Raw genomic sequence first — 14,266 nt, 5'->3', positions numbered from 1 at the left:
CTCTCAGGTCAAAGACCAAGGTGGTGCGAATCACCATCAAAGGCCAAAGGAAGAGAATCAGCCCCTTCCACCTGCCACATCCCAAAGCCAGACATAATCGCTGTGTGACATCAGGCATGTTGCTGAACTGTTCTGAGCCTCAGTTCGCTCCTTCAAATGGGTGCAAGCACCACCAAGGGGTGGTAAAGAGATGATACCAAGAACTGGACACATGGGGATGTCCTTCACGTTATCATCATCGTTGGTGTTATGTATGTTTAAATCCCGAAGATGACCGTCAATGTGGCGCTTCGTTGTTCCCATTTGAGACGTTCCCTAAAATCCTTAAGAGAGCCACACATCTGGCATCGTTATTGGATCTATCTTATAGACAAGGAAAGCGGAGGCTGAAACAATGAAGAAGGGCCCACCCCACGGCACACTTGCACTCCTCCCTCAGGGGGGTGATTTTCTGCTAGTTTGCACCAGCGCCCAGACATCCACCACGTGGCTGTGCGTGACACGTCTGGCTTCTGGGCTCGGATGCCTGGGTTCCCATCCCAGCTCCAGGAGCCTCGGTGGTGATGGGCCCTCAGCAACCCCGGCAGGCTGTGGAGGTAATGTGCTGATGCCTCCTAAAACAGCCACGAGCCCTCACCCTTTGCCCTGTGGCTTTGCACACACTGTGTGTTGAGCACCTCCTGGCCGCCAAGATTGAGGATGCCCTAAACAGCACCAGAGCGAGGACCCGTGCCTCAGTTTCCCCACCCACAGCACGAGTGGATGGGGGCAGCTCCAGTCGTGACCGACTGGGCTGGGCACGGCTGGGCAGCAGCCGAGGGGAGTGTGCCCGGCTCGGCCCCACGCCCTGTGGCTGCTCCCGGGCTGGGCAGCCAGCGGCCCCTTGGCGCTGGCCGCTCCTGCTTGGATGACCATGCGGCTGGGCACGGGTGGCCCCTGCGTTGGGAAGAGCCCAGCCCGGGCAGCTGGCCGTTGGGCTGCAGGCCTCGGGCACAGGACCCTCTCGTGGAACCGGCGCCCACACGGACTCAGCAGGAGGCAGTGCCTAGCTGGCCCGCGGGTGCTGCCCCAGGAAGGGGGCGTGTCCCCCGGGCACCGCCGGCGTGCTGGCGCTCGGGAATCAGGGCGACAGGGCTGCGGGCCTCACCTCTCCCTGTGCCTCACTCTCCTCATCCGGGAAGCGGGCACAACGACAGCACCTCTCTCAGAGGTAGTTCTGAACCGAAAAGGTGACAACGGATGCGACACGCTGCCCCACAGGGGGGGGGGCTCACCATCAGCACTTCACCAATCGGAGGGGGGCACTTTATTACTATCCGTGCGATTTCCCTTGTTTCCGTCCCGGGTGCTGGTACTTTGCACCCACTGAGAGCGATGGCCCTGGGCTAAGCCTGGCTCCTGCTGGGGGCCCTTATCCCCTCGCTCATTCACTCTGTGACCTTGGCCAGCGGCCATGCCACCTCTCTGAGCCTCAGCTTCCTCAGAGTAAAACGGGGAAGATAGCAAAAACCCACCCCCCGGCTTTGATAGGGCACCAAAGCAGCTAATAATACGTGTAAAAGGGTTGGCATGTACCAACATTCAAAGAATGGTAGGCTTGGGGAGCGGCTGAAAACAACATTGTGTTCTTAACTTCGGTCTCTAATTGTCCGTTGCTTGCACGGAGAACGGCCGGCGGCTGGGTTTTTTGTGTCAGTCTTGTATTCTGCAACCCCACTGAACTCACTCAGTAGTTCTAGGAGATGTTTACGTTTGTACAGATTCCTTGGAACTTTCTTAGCAGGCCATCACGTACTTTGCAAATAGGGGCAGCTTTATTCCTTCTTTCTCATCTGTATGCCTCTGATTTCCTTTTCTTGCCTGATTGCTCTGGCGAGGACCTCCAGCACAATACTGAACACAAGGGCTGAGAGCAAGTGTCCCTTCCTGCTTCTGATCTTGGGGGGAACTCACTCAGTCTCTCACCACTGAGTGCGAAGGTAGCCGTGGCTCTCTGCTGACCCCCTTCACTGGGCTGAAGCTTTTTTTAAATATAGTCCCCTTTTCTTCTTCTATACTCCCCAAGCTTTTCTTTTTTAAATTAAATAAGTGTAGTTTCTAAAAAAAATGATGCTGTAATTATATGCTCTTAAATTTTTTTAAATTTAGTTTTTAAATTGTGCTTAAATATACATAGCATAAATTTTACCATTTAACCATTTCTGAGTGCACAGCTCAGCGGCATGAAGCACACTCACCCGGTCCTGAGACCACCCCCACCCTGTCTCCAGAACTTTCCATCTCCCCACACAGAGACTCTGTCCCCACCCCCTGCCCCAGCCCCGGCTCCCACCCTCTCCTGTGGGGACGGGACTCCTCTGGGGACCTCCTGGGACTGGGGTCCTGCGGGACGTGTCCTTCTGGGTCTGGCTCCTCTCACTGAGCAGTGTCCTCGGGGTCCCTCCACGTTGTGGCAGGTGTCGAGATGTCCTTCCTTTTAATTATGCCATCTTATTTTTAATTACCTCTCAGCTTTGGAATATTTCTCGTCCATCTGCTGACCATTTGCCTGTCACTTGGCTCCTGAAAACTCCCGCCTTCTTGAGCTGTCCAGTATGGGAGCCACTAGGCACATGTGACTTGAAATTTACATCCGCTAAACTGAAATTAAGTTAGAATCTCAGGACTTCAGTGGCACTGGTCATCTCTCAATCCTCAAGAGCCCACAAGACTGGTGGTGACTGAATTGGACGGTGCCGAATATCACCATCTGCAGAGAAAGTTCCACTGGGCTGAGGGCCTGTGGATGTTTCTATGAAAACTTGGGAGTGCATGGGCACAGGTAATCCCCTCCTCCTCCCAACTCCTTAGACAGCCAGCCCTAAAATGCACCTTCCTCTGGTCTGAACAGATGTACCCAGAGTGGATAATGCCTAAAGGATGGCTAATGTCCAATGCCCCACGATGCCCCACGATGCCCCAGGCCCCAGGCCATCAGCTTTCATTTGCCAAGTTTCACTGCGTGAAGAGCTTCATGGCACCATCTGATTCAACCAACCCAACTGATGAGTTTGGTAAACTGAGGCCCACCTCAGAAAGTCTATATCCCAAAGCTGACGTCAAGTCAAAGAAGTTGCGTGCCTAGCACAGAGTAACGTCACTGGGGCGATCTTGCCCCTCAGGACAATATCTGGGGACGTCTGTAGGTCGTCACGACGGGGGGGTGCTCCTGGCACTGAGTGGGTGGGGTCACGGGTGCTGTTCAGCGCCCCCCCCCCCACTGCCCAGGACGCCCCCACAGAGAGCGACCCGGCCCAGCGTCTGCAGTGCCAAGTGGGGAGACCCTGGTCTGGACCCACCCACTTTCAGTGGGGGTGAAACCGGTTCTTGGGGAGGGTATGGAGGATCTAAAGATTTTACTCTTTCGTGTATAAAACATCAATATAGATACAGCACACAAACAGACATATACCTGTGATATTAAAACTTCACGGGGCAGAGGGATTAAAGAAAAAAATGTCTATAAAGGATCTGTTGGTGAGGCAATAATAAAAGGGGGGGTACATTTTGTACCCTAGTGAATTTTTAAAGGACTGTAAAAGGAGAAAGGAGAGTATGTGACAGAAACCGTATGAGACGTGCCAGGTCTTAAATATTGACCATCTGGGCCTTTACTGAAAGTCGGCTGACTTCCAGCTGTATGTCGTCCGGCAAGTTCTTGACATCTCCGAGCATCCTTTTTCTTCATCCATAAATCGGATGCGAACCGCACTACCCTTATTCCTTTCCTTTTGAAGGGAACTGATTGCTGAGCACCTCCTGGGGGACCCAGCAGTGACCAAGATGGACAAAAGGCCTTGCCCTCATGGCACTCACGTTCTAATGGGGGAGCGACAGGCGATGACCAAGTAAGCAAATAAATGAGGAGGAGAACCTCAGGCTGTGCCAAGTGCAAGGGAGGCTAAACCACCGGGAGACGTGGGTGGCAGCTCCTGGAGGGTGCGGGGCTTAAGCTGGAGCTCCTGGGCGGGTTGGTAAGGCCCCTCCACGTGAAATGGTCCATTCCAATAGTTAATACTTAGTGAGTCATTTCTTTGACTAGACTGGTCCGCAAGTTTCACCTCCACTGACCTATTTAATCTTCAAAACTCCCCCAGGAGGACAACACGGATGGAGCTAGAGAGTATAACACTCTGAGGGAAATAAGTCAGTCAGAGAAAGGCAAATATCATATGATCTCACTTATTCGTGGAATTGAAGGAATAAAATAAACAAGCGGGGGGGGGGCGGTGCGGAAAGAGAGACAAGGCAGAAAACAGACTCTTGACTATAGAGCACGAACAGGTGGTCACCAGAGGGGAGGGGGCTGGGGGTGGGGGACACAGGTGAAGGGGATTAATGAGCACACTTATCAGGACAAGCACTGAGTCACGTCTGGGACCACTGAACCACTATATATTGTACCCCTGAAACTCATCCAACACAGTATGTTAACTAGATTGGAATTAAAATTAAAAACTTACTTAAAAAGCTTACCCCGACTTAAAAAACAAACAAACCAAAAACCTCCCCCAGCAGGGACATTCAATTCTCGTCCCCATCTGCCAGATAGGGAAACCGAGGCACAAGCTAGGCAGCAGCATATTCAGCCAATGGCGATGGGCCTGGAATCAGGCTTCCCATCGACTCCTGTGCTGCTGACAGAGGTGAGGCCCAGCAGGGTCCAGGATCCCTCTTTTGGTAGTTTGGGGTGATGTCCGGCGTCTGGACCCTGTTCTCTGACTAGTCAGCTAAAGCCCCTCCGGCTGGGGTCCCCTATTCCTCTGCCCCTGCCAAAGGCCCCTTGTGCCATTAACTGTGGTGCTGGGGATGGTGAGAGGCAGCAGAAATCCTTTGTGCCTCCCTGCTCCGTCTCTGCCGACAAACACCCCATCTCAGCAGAGCCCCCGACCCTACTGTACAGGCCAGTGATACCTGCCCTGCACGGACGGCACCCCACGCGCCAGATGTCAGGCGATGCGTCTGACAATCTGCTCTGACACCCTGGAGCAGCCCTTGATGGAGTTACCCAGAGAGGGTAAGTAAGTTACCCAAGGCCACACAGCAAGGAAAGCTGACCGGTTTTATCTGCTCCTCTCTTAGAAACATATATAAGTGAACATCTTGTGGGATTTTAGACCACGTCCACTGCCAGCTTTAAAACGCTGTTTGCTTGCTTTTGAGTTTCCTCGGGACCTGGTGGACTCCTCCGCCCCGCCCCCACGCCCTGAACATGCCGTTCCTGCAGCCCACCTCGGACCAGGCATTCCCACTTGGCACTCGGTGCTGCTCAGAAGGTATTCTCCACACGAGGAACACACAGACGTGCCTCCTGGGTAAAAACTGAAGCAGGACGTGGCCGCCCGTGACCTGTGCTTGCGGTTCCAGACCTGCCCGAGCGCGGGCGTCACGGTCAAAAAGTGCGGGCCTCTCGGCATCTGGGAGCAGCTGTGGGCTTTGCAGAGCCTTTAAAACACACTGAGGGCTTGAGGGAGGGCCGGCAGCTCCCGTGCCCGTCTGATCGCGCCGTGGACCCTGGCCCTGAGTCCCGGCCCTGGCACAGCCCGGTGTGTGACTTCGCACTGGTCAAGTCTCCCCGCTCCGAGCCTCGGTTTCCCCATCTGTAAAGCGAACATTCTCTAGTGTTGCCTTCCTTTACGGGTGTGAGGTTGAAATCTGAGGCGCTCTGGGAGAGGAAGGGCCCATCGCAGATAAGGGGATAAATACCATTTTGGTGACAGCGTTTTTCCAAACCCAGAATTTAAATGAACTTATTAGAGAGAGAGAGAAAAAAAAAAGAAGAATTTCAATGAATTTAGTCCTTCCTCTGCCAACTGCCCTCCAGGGCTCCCCTTTCCCGCAGCCCCCCAGGCCCTGCAAGACCTGCCCCGTCCCCTCCCCGCCCTCCCCTCCTCCTTCTCGCCCCTGTCGCCCACTCCGCTCCAGCCACACGGGCCTCTGGCTGCTCTTCCAATACACCAGGCAGCCACTGCCCTCAGGACCTTTGCACAGGCTGCACCCGCTGCCTGGAACTCTTGTTCCTTCAGCATCTACGTGGCCAACACTCTCCCATCATCCTGGGACCTTCCTCAAAGGCTTCCTTCTCTTTGAGGCACACAAGGCTCCTTAGCACCTGAACGAAGCATAGTTAACCACACACATGTGCGTAGAAGCAACACTCTGGCTGTTGACTACAGGTGTATGGCAAGTGACTCCCTGCGCCGGCCCGGACCCAGTTGTCCTGACTTTCCAGGTCCGTGGGGTGTTCATGTGTAGCCAGGACGTCACCACCTCCTGTAGCCTTTTGCTCAAACAAGCACATGATCGTGGTGACAATAGAAATGTAAACTGGATCCCACTGACGGAGTGTACAAACTGTTCTTTCCTGTCCATGGCCATGAGCCCAAATTTGGTCTGTCCCAGCCCATGACAAAGGCGCCGCCGGGCCTCCGGTCCCGCCCTTCCCGCCAGGGAGCACCCACCCCTTTGCACCAGACAACTCCCTCCATCCTGGTGGCTCAAACTTCCGCCGCTCTTAACTGGGAGACCAACGCACCACCAGACGTTGACCTCACAGATGTTTAGTGATCACCTACTACTCGCGAGGCATTGGGGGGGATGGCAGAGTGCCAAGGGAGGGGGAGATAGACAGGAAGTGAACACACAGAAGAAGACGGAGATAATTTTGCACGGTTCTACGTTCCAGCGAGGCCAGAAAGCTGGGTGAGAGGACAAAGAGCGGCTCTGGGGGAGACTTTCGACACAGACGTCAGGCGGGGCCTCTCTGAGGGGGCCTTAGCAACGGGGTCCTAGGAGCTGGGCAGAGGCACAGCAAGTGCCAAGGCCCTGGGGCAGGAATAAACAAAGGATGTCTGAGGACCGGAGACAGGCCATGTGGCTCCAACCTGGTGAGCAAAGGGGAGACAGCTGGGCCACTCCGGCCACGTGGCTGCCGTGAGAAGCTCAGGCCTGATTCTCGAGCACCATGTGCAGTGACATGACTCCAGCTCTGGTAGGTTCAACAGCACCACTGGCCAGGAGGCTGCACAGAATCTGGAAGCCTGGCGCATGGTGGGGGGAACATGAGACGGGGCGGCCGCCGAGGAGGCCGCTTCCCCGGAAAGTTAAACACAGGGTCCCCACATGACCCAGCAGTTCCGCTCCTGCGTATCTACCCCAGAGAGGTGAAAGCACGGACTCCCCACAGACACTCGCACCCCTGTGGGTACGGCCACCACGGACGGACGCCACCCCAGTGTCCCTCAGCGTGTGAAGGATACACACGGTGCGGTCCGTGCACACACTGCAACAAGATCCAGGCTTAGAAAGGAAGGGACCCCGACACCTGCCACGACGTGGAGGGACCCCCGAGGACACCGGGCTCAGTGAGAGAGGCCAGACCCAGAAGGACACATCCCGCAGGAGGACCCCACTCCCAGGAGGTCCCCAGAGGAGTCCCGTCCACACAGACAGACAGACAGGAGAGGGTGGGAGCCGGGGCTGGGGCAGGGGGTGGGGAGTCCGTGCTCCGTGGGGACAGAGCCTCCGTGTGGGGAGACGGAACGTTCTGGAGACGGAAGGTGGGGGTGGCTGCAGGACCGTGTGAGTGTGCTTCATGCCGCTGAGCTGTGTGCTTAGAGATGGTTAAGATGGTGACTAACATAACATAATAAAATTAAAAACATTTTAAAAAAAAGATGGTACATCTTACATTATATGTTTTTTTAACCACAAGAAAACACACACGCGTTAAAAAAAAAAAAAAGTCTCTGGCTGCTGGGTGAATTCTAGAATCTTGGGGGCTGGGAGACCAGGGAGGTGGCACGGGCAGGTGTCCCAGGGACTTACCAGCCCGGCCCAGGGTGATGGCCTGCGAACGGACAGAGGGGTCATCGTTAATTTCTCGTTGGGATGCAGAAAGGACGGGACCTGATGAAATCATAGTGACACTTCTTTAAAACCTGGCAGGACACGGGAGAGCCTGGGGTTCCTGCCCGGGCCCTGCAGCATGTCTGCTGGGCCGGCATGGGATGCCCGGGGAGCGAGTGAGCCGGATTTACGTTCCAACCTTAGCGGGCGTCCAAATGTAGCTGGCTTTGCCGGGCTGCCACGTCTGCCTCCCAACACCAGCCAGCGAGAGAGGAAACCAAAGCCAGGCCCTGGAATTCCCAGCTCCCGAGTGTCACCAGCCATTTTTAAACATTAGCCAGCTCAGGTTCAACTTTCTCTGTCCTGGAAGGCCATGCCGTACACACGACCCTGGCCTTTGTCCTCCTCGTTGCTGCCATGCGCCTGCCCCGCCCCCCACCCCCTCAGGCAAGCTCCAGCCACCTTCCCAGGCCCAGTTCTAAGATCTCCTTCTCCAGAACACCCTCTCCCTTGGCCCCTTGGCCAAACCTGTGCCCTAACCCCCATCACACCGGACTGAGTCTGGGTCCATAAATATATGAAATTCCAAAGTCCTCCCCATGGCCCCCAAGACCCTGCCTAAACTGGACGCCCTGCCCTCCCCTCCTCCTTCTCTCCCCTTATTCACTCTGCTGCAGAGACACACACACACACACACACCTCCCCACTGGTCCTCCGACACACCAGGCCCAGTGCTGCCCCAGGGCCTTTGCATAGGCTGTACCAGCTACCTGGAATGCCTTTCCTGTAAATGGCTGCCTGGCTCATCCCCTCACTTTACTCAGGTCTCTGCTCAAATGTGGTTTATGTGTCCACAGCCCCAGGGCACGGGATCTGGGCTTGACGTTGGAGAAGTTCGGGAACCCACTTCTCTGTGTCCCTCCCAAGAAGTGTGACAACAGACTCCCATGTATGTCCAGTTATGTGACAACCAGCTTCATGTCCCTGAGCCTCCACCCCCATCGCATACTAGCGTCTGCGCAAATCCAAGCAGAAGACGAAACTGTGATTCTTTTATTCAACGCACTCATTGAGCACCTACTGTGTACCAGACCCTGTTCTAGGCCCTGGGGACACAGCAACGAACAAAACGGACCCGAAGTCCTGCCCCACGAGGTTCACGGTCAAGGGTTTTGTCCCTGGCATTCCAAGGAGGGCCGGGGCTCGAATCACAGAAGGAGGGCTTCAGGCTAAACCGACCTTGGCCTTCACTGGGAGTGTGGCAGCAACAGCAGACCGCCCTGAGCTGCTAGGAACTCCCCCACAAATCCGGGCTCCCCCTGCAGCGCCCCCAGGGGCGCGGAACACAGACCCCCAAACCCAGGAACGACGGCGAGGACAACGACCAGCTGTGTGACCTCCACAGAAGTACTTTCCCTCTCTGAGCCCCCACATCTCCGTACAGAGGATCCCAAACCCCCTCTCCAAGGGCCTCTTGGACAAATCAAAGGAAAAAAAGTGCAATGCTGGCCGTCCAAGGCATGCGCTCATCGGCCCCTGGGGAATGGTCTGGGAAAGGCCGACAAGAAGCAGGGGACCCGAGAGGCAAGAGAGGGCCCCGCCGGGTGACCTCCTGGACGCCGGTCTCCACCCGGGGCCTCCCTCGCCCTGTGCTTCCTGACCCGCGTGTTCCTCGAGTCTGGACCACACTTTCCCTCTTCCTCTCCGCGGCCGCCGGCTGCCTGGGCCCGAGCCAACCCGCTTCGGAGTCACTTTCAAAGAAAAGTTTCTGTTTTCTTCCCCACCCAGCCCAGCTCCCCCGCCGCCTGGCCTGCTCCGTGGCCTGGCTCCGGCCCCGCTGGGCGTCCGTGGCCACCTCGGGCCAGTGGGTCAGGGTGGCGGCCCTCCACCGCCCCCCCCCCCCGCCTCCCCAGCGCCACCGGCTGCTCCAGCCCGAGGCCTTGGGCTGCTCTTGGGGAGTCCAGGGCGCCCCACGGGGGCTCTGGCCCGGCCGTTTCGGGGCGCCTGGCCCGAGCACCCGGCGGGGAGGTCCCTGCAGGCCAGAGGGCCCCCCTGGAGACCTGCAGGCCGGGACTAGTCCCACCCCGGGACGCTTCTGGCGGCCACGCCACCTTATGACATCATTGCTCAGGCGGCCATTTTCTCCACTCTCCCTCCCCCGGGTTCCAGATGCTTCTGCCGGCCTCGGCGGCCATTTTGTCCGCGCAGGAGGCGCGGGCTGGCACGGGGCTGGGGCGGCTGGGGCGGCTGGGGGAGGCCGCGAGGGCCCCCCCCCGCCACGAGGGCCCCCCCCCCCCGCCACCAGCGCCCCCCGCCCGGCCCCTCGCGGCCTCCGAGGGCTGCGGCGCGCGTGCCAGCCGGGTGGCCCTGCACACGGGGCCGCGGCCCGCACCGGCGCTGGCGCTCCGCACTCCGGGTGGCACCGGGGCCGTGAAAAACAGGTTAAAAATACCCACACGCGCAGCCTCCCCCCCCCCCCCCGGTCCCCTCCAATGTCAAATGTGTCAACGCCACCCGGGGAGGGGGGCAGACTTAAAATAACTTGCTGTTTACATTTGGAGCAAATTCTTGGCTTCTCCAGCAGCCAAGCCAGGGCCTCCTCCCGCCTCCCTGGCAGGCCCGCTTCAGCGGCCGCGGGGTGGGGGGGGGTGGGGGGGGGGCGGGGACGACCCGGGGGGGCGAGCTGGGCGGGGAGCTCGGGGGCCACATGTGCCCGGGCTGAGCACACATGTGCGGGCCCGGGAGGGGACGGGCCGGCCCCAGCACCATCTGTGGCCGCATGGTGGACGGAGCCGGACGGGAACGCCAGAGAACACCCTCTTCCCAAAAATGGGTGCGGGGTGGGGTGGGGGGGGGGCGCGCCGGGCCAGGCAGGGGGGCGTCCGAGGAGCCACGGCCCCTCCCAGCTCAACCCTGCTTCGCATGTTTCTTGGGCCGCACCACCGACTCGGCAGCCCCCAGGGGAGTCAGGAGGCCGGAGGCCGGCAGCCTTGCCAAGGGAGGCGGGCACCGAGGGAGGTCTCCGGAGTGGGGCAGAGTTCTGTCCGGGGCTGTGTGGCCACAGGCCAGCGCTGCCGCTCTCTGGGCCTCCGGGGAAAGCACCCCGGCCTTGGAGTGGGGTCGGCAGAATGGGTCCCATCCCAGCCTTGCCTGGGGGTTGGCAGGAGGCCCCGAATGTTGCAGGCCCTCTTCGTGCCTCTTTCCTTTTCTGTACAAAGTGAATGTTGAGGTGCAAACACCTCAGATGTTGGGCACTCCCTTTTACAAAGGGGCAAACTGACGGCCAGAGACGGGCAGAGGCTTGGCCCAAATCTCACCACCAGTAAGGGGGACAGGCAGATCGGCGCCCAGTTACCCTGGTTCCAGTGCCCACACTTTAAACCCGCTGCCTCGAATGCTGGAGGAGGTTGGAAACTCGAGGGCCCAAGCGCAAAGGGGAGAGTCAGTGGGAAGACTTTTCTACTCCCCTGGCCTTCCTGAGACCACTCTTCCGGGAGCCTGGTACACAGTCGGTACTCAATGCTCACACGTAGTTGGCACTCAATCAATGCTTGCAGACAAGTGATGATTCTTCCAGAAGGGGCTGGTACACAGCAGACACCCAATACACACTTGTTGTGTCAATGACTGGAATTATCCTGATGGGGCTTGGCATGCAGCAGGTGCAGAATAAATGCTTGTCAAAGGAATCGGAGGAATGTTGGGGAAACTGGGGGATATTCAGAGGGAAAGACTGGATTGAGGGTGATATAGACCCCAATCAGTGTGAGACAAGAGGTTTCTGACCGCAGGCCCAGGGCTGAGTGTGGAAGGTCACCCAAACATTGCCCATCTAGTCCCCTGGGTCCTTTGGGGATCAGCAGAAATCCTCTCTTGAGTAGGTCCCCCAACTGTCCCTGGTCCTGAGTATCAGAGGGAGGGACCTGCAGCTGGAGAAGCCCAAGGAAGTAACTGGAATCTGTCCTGGGGGCCCAGGAAGGCTTCCTGGGAGGGGGGGAGAGGATACTGGAGCTGGGGCCTTGATGTGCGAGTAGGAGTTTGCCAGGCACAGAAGGGGCTTGTGGGGAGTGAGACTAGTGTATGAAAATAATCATCACAACTTCCATGTGTTGAGTGCTTAAATGCCAGGAGCTACATACAGATTTACAGAGGGGCTGACGGTGCCTGAGAAGGTCAGGCAGCTGGGCTGAGCTGAAAGTATACAGCCAGCATCCAACCTGAGCAGGGGGGCTTAGCCCCACCACCCGCTGCCTCCCTAAACGTGTCTGGGTCTGGCGGGGGCACAATGGGCAAGGTCTGAGGTGGGTGGGACGGTCTGGCTCCAGTCTTTCCACAGCGTGGATGAGGCCAGGTCAGCTCCCCCTAGGGCCAGGCAGGGGCTGAGGTTCCGGGGCACAGGGGCTTAGTTACATGGCTCCCCCTCCATCAGCTAGAAAACCTGAGCTAATTCAGGAGCCGCCAGGAATCTGCTCTCACCCCTTCAGTTAGCAGCAAAGGGGAACTGGGTGTGTGTGGGGGGGTTGCTTTGGCATCCCCCATTAGTCTCCCCAGCATCCCAGGAGAATGTGTCCAGAACCTCAGGTTGGCCAGATCAACCCTTGCAGCCTCTTCCCTGGGAGCCCAGTAATTTCTTCTGAGCCTAGGAGTGTGCCCATTTCACAGATCTGGAAGCTGAGGCACGGTGAGTGGCTTGGAGCCAGGCCACCTGTTCCAGAAGCGTCTTCTTTTTCCTGGGGAAAGGTGAGATGACCTCCCCTCCCCGCCTCCGATCGGCTATGTGACTCCAGGCTAGCCCCCTGTTCACTCTGGGTTTCAGTTTCTCCAGCTGTCACACGGGGGCTGGGGCAGCATAACATCAGCCTCAACACCTTTTTGTGCTGGAATCTGGCCATGCACTGGGGGTTCTGCGTGTGTGGTCCCATTTCGCTGGAAGAAAACAGGGCCTCAGAGCCTCAGAGAGGGCAAGTGAGTTAACCACCCGGTGGCCCATCTCAGGGAGTATTATGGGTTTCCACTTGCACACCTCCCATGCTGGCAGGCTCTCTCCCTTCTGGTCCTCCTGCCTTATTGCTGCTGATCACTGCAAAGGTGCCTACTGTATGCTAGGTGCTCACTGAACCCACTCGACAGTTACAGATTATCACTCCCATTTCACAGATGAAAAAACTGAGGCACCGAACAGGGCAGGTGTGGCCTGAGCTCCCGTGGTGAGAATGGGGATGAAAATGGGCAAAATGCTGCTGTGCTGGGGTTGGGCACCCGGCAGCAGCCCTCCCGGCCCCCCTGGAGCCCCGTGGACCTCCCGGGATCATACCCAGGTTGCATGACAGCAGTGCCCGATGCCAGGAGAGGCCCTGGGCGTGTCGGGGGCACCCTGCCCTCACCTCAACCCTCAGTCCCCCGCATATGCCCAGGCAGGTGCCCGGCTGCAGGCAGGGGGCAGGAGGGCCAGTGCCAGTCTCAGAAGGGGCATACGATCCAGGTGACCAACTTGCACGGCCCCACTGAGCCCAGGCTGACAACCAAGGGAACCAACTAGGAATAGGCCTCCTGCCTCTGCCTCTATTATCCCTCTCCTAAACCCATGCAGTGGCCTGGGTCCCTGAACTCCCACCACCCCCCTTCCCCACTAACGCCCGTGCTCCCCACAGTGGCCAGAGGGTGCCTGTGAGCCCTCCAGGACTCCCACCTCCTTGCGGTAAAGGCCCAAGTCTTCCCAGCAGCCCCCGAGGCCCTGCACATCACACCTGCCCTGTCCGCTCCCCACCCCCTCCTCCTTCTCTCCCCTTCACCCACTCTGCTCCAGCCACCCCGGCCTCCTCGCTGCTCTCAAAACCGCCAGGCCCAATGCTACCCCAGGACCTTTGCACAGGCTGTTCCTCCCACCTGCAATTCTCTCCATACATTTGTTCACACAGCTGGCTCCTCCTCAACCCTCAGGTCCCAGCTCAAATATCAGGTGCTCAGACAGGGCCCCCTCCCGGCAAATAGTCCCCTATCTCTATTCTTTTGCCTTTATTTTTTTGATAGTCCTCATCACCAAACCAACATTTCATTCTTGCCCTTTGTCTGTCTCCCCCAGCGACTGTGAGCCCCACAAGGGCTGTAGTTCTGTCTCATTCCCTGCGGTGCCCCCAGGACCCAGAGCCGTGCTTGGCCCACACCGAGCCCTGAATCATACTTCCTGACTACAAAGTGGTTCTATTGGCTGAGCGCTGAGCTTGTATGTGCTCCATGCTGCCCTAGACCTCTCTCAGGTCTTAACTCATTTCTCCCTGGGCAACCCCACGAGGCAAGCGTATTTCACAGGTGGGGAAACTGAGGCCCGGGGAGAGAAGGAGCTAAGCGAGCGTCAGGGGCAGAGCAGGCCGAGCCAGGG

At 57.9% G+C, this 14,266-nt stretch overlaps 1 protein-coding gene across 4 annotated transcripts in view; it reads right to left on the bottom strand.

Moving 5' to 3' along the window:
• NFIC (nuclear factor I C) overlaps positions 1-14,266 on the bottom strand; it is a 69,798-nt gene that overhangs the window by 28,344 nt on the left and 27,188 nt on the right. The window lies entirely within an intron of this gene.

Source organism: Zalophus californianus, chromosome 1 (genome assembly GCF_009762305.2).
Source record: "Zalophus californianus isolate mZalCal1 chromosome 1, mZalCal1.pri.v2, whole genome shotgun sequence".
NCBI classification, from domain to species: Eukaryota; Metazoa; Chordata; class Mammalia; order Carnivora; family Otariidae; genus Zalophus; species Zalophus californianus.
Note: the sequence above shows the minus strand (reverse complement) of the source record. Positions and strands in the feature narration are given on the sequence as shown.